Here is a 2,500-nt window from a genome sequence, read left to right as displayed (position 1 = left end):
TTGATTGCCAAACGACCCTCAGACAGGCGTGGCCCCGGGAAGAACCCGGGGCCGCAAAGTGCGTTCAAAGTGTCGATGATCAATGTGTCCTGCAATTCACATTAATTCTCGCAGCTAGCTGCGTTCGTCATCGACGCACGAGCCGAGTGATCCACCGTCAAGAGTTGTCTGAGTTTGTTTTAGGTCTCTCCCTCGCCAGAGGAAAGCGACCCGGACCGCACATACGCTCCCCACCTTGAGCTACAGCCACCTGCACGCCGGCGTGCGGGCGGAGCAGGGTGGCGTGAAGCGATGGGGAGCACCATCCTGGTGCGGCCCGCAGAAACATACGTCTATTGGGGGGAGGAGGACAGGGCGCCCAAGAGGCGATGCGTGCCCCAACGCACCGCAGCGACGGAGGCAGGATCACCGCCACCATGTCGCCCGCCTAGTATCACGAGGCGTGCAGCAGCTTTGCCCTAGGAAAAGCAGAGGCGGGAACGGGCACCGGCCATCGGTTCGGCAGCGTCACTGACGCGTGCACGTGGCGGCGTGTCGGCGAGCGGACTTCCTGCGAGGAGGCGGGGGCGGCACTCGCCCGAGCAGACGCCCGCCCGGCCCAGCCACCGCCGAGGTGGACTGGGAGTCGCGGCAACGGCTCGTCATACTCGTTCCCACACTCACAGCGCAGCTTGCCCGCAAGCCACCGACCACCGATCGACGCCAGGCGCCCCGACCGAGAGCGGGATCGCTCGTTCGCCCTGCTGGCAGTTCGCTGGGGATCACTACTGCACGGAGCTCGGAGACCGACGGGCGGCAACTCGAGAGTCTTTAAACCACCACCCCCATCCCGCAAGTGCAAAGAGGCTGTATACGCACAGACGGGTGAGGGGAATAGGTACCCCGTCGGGTTTGAAGGGAGCGTGACTAGATAGCAACGATGTAAACCCAGCCGATTTGGGAGCGAAAGACCGGCGCCTGCATCACCGGCTTCGTTTCCCGTGGCTGGAGAGTACACCGAAACCCTCCGTCTGTCGCGAGCTCCCGACGACGCGGTGCCGCCAAGCAGCAGGGCCGGACCTGGTGTGGCTCCCCTCGTCGATCACAGACCGGTCGGCACTACTGACGAGACGGTGGAACGGGCTTCGCCCCTTGTGACGAAGGGTGATGCGAACCCGCCCGCCCGCGTGCGTTCGGGGTGGACTCGGCAAACGGAGATTTGAAATCGGAAAGTGTCCTCCTGCCCCGCGCAGGTAGGCGCCCAACAGTTGTGGGGGGTTTGGCGGTGACCACGGCTGCAGGGCCTGCTACCCCGACGAGCTCTCCTGCTGGCCCCGAAACCACCCTCGCGAGACAAGTTGAAACGGAAACGGGCGTACCCCCAAGCCGACGATCCTTTCTTATTTGTTACTTTTTTTTTCACTTGCTCGAGTTGTGGGGATTTGGCGGTGACCACGGCTGCAGGGCCTGCTACCCCGACGAGCTCTCCTGCTGGCCCCGAAACCACCCTCGCGAGACAAGTTGAAACGGAAACGGGCGTACCCCCAAGCCGACAGAGATCCTTTCTTATTTGTTACTTTTTTTTTCACTTGCTCGAGTTGTGGGGGTTTGGCGGTGACCACGGCTGCAGGGCCTGCTACCCCGACGAGCTCTCCTGCTGGCCCCGAAACCACCCTCGCGAGACAAGTTGAAACGGAAACGGGCGTACCCCCAAGCCGACGATCCTTTCTTATTTGTTACTTTTTTTTTCACTTGCTCGAGTTGTGGGGGTTTGGCGGTGACCACGGCTGCAGGGCCTGCTACCCCGACGAGCTCTCCTGCTGGCCCCGAAACCACCCTCGCGAGACAAGTTGAAACGGAAACGGGCGTACCCCCAAGCCGACGATCCTTTCTTATTTGTTACTTTTTTTTTTCACTTGCTCGAGTTGTGGGGGTTTGGCGGTGACCACGGCTGCAGGGCCTGCTACCCCGACGAGCTCTCCTGCTGGCCCCGAAACCACCCTCGCGAGACAAGTTGAAACGGAAACGGGCGTACCCCCAAGCCGACAGAGATGCTTTCGCTCCTGTTACTTTTTTTTTCACTTGCTCGAGTTGTGGGGGTTTGGCGGTGACCACGGCTGCAGGGCCTGCTACCCCGACGAGCTCTCCTGCTGGCCCCGAAACCACCCTCGCGAGACAAGTTGAAACGGAAACGGGCGTACCCCCAAGCCGACAGAGATCCTTTCGTACTTGAACCAACACAAAGTTTGTCACGTTTTATTTTTACGAGTGATCGACCGTCAAGATTTGTCTCTGAGTTTGCTTAAGGTCTCTCCCTCGCCAGAGGAAAGCCACCCGGACCGCACATACACTCCCCACCTTTAGCAGCAGCCACCTGCACGCCGGCGTGCGGGCGGAGCAGGGTGGCGTGAAGCTGTGGGGAGCACCAGCCTGGTGCGGCCCGCAGAGACATACATCTATTGGTTGAAAAAAAACAGGGCGCCCAAGAGGCGATGCGTGCCCCAACGCACCGCAGCGACGG

The 2,500-nt window shown here is 61.2% G+C and overlaps 1 non-coding gene across 1 annotated transcript; it reads right to left on the bottom strand.

Annotated features, from left to right (window-relative positions):
- Nucleotides 1–12: 12 nt before the first annotated feature.
- Nucleotides 13–166, bottom strand: LOC140472484 (5.8S ribosomal RNA). Its single transcript, XR_011957667.1, has one exon. It is a non-coding gene; the product is annotated as a 5.8S ribosomal RNA (ribosomal RNA).
- Between the last annotated feature and the right edge of the window lie 2,334 nt (nt 167–2,500).

This window comes from Chiloscyllium punctatum, unplaced genomic scaffold (genome assembly GCF_047496795.1).
Source record: "Chiloscyllium punctatum isolate Juve2018m unplaced genomic scaffold, sChiPun1.3 scaffold_345, whole genome shotgun sequence".
In the NCBI taxonomy this organism is placed as follows: Eukaryota; Metazoa; Chordata; class Chondrichthyes; order Orectolobiformes; family Hemiscylliidae; genus Chiloscyllium; species Chiloscyllium punctatum.
Note: the sequence above shows the minus strand (reverse complement) of the source record. Positions and strands in the feature narration are given on the sequence as shown.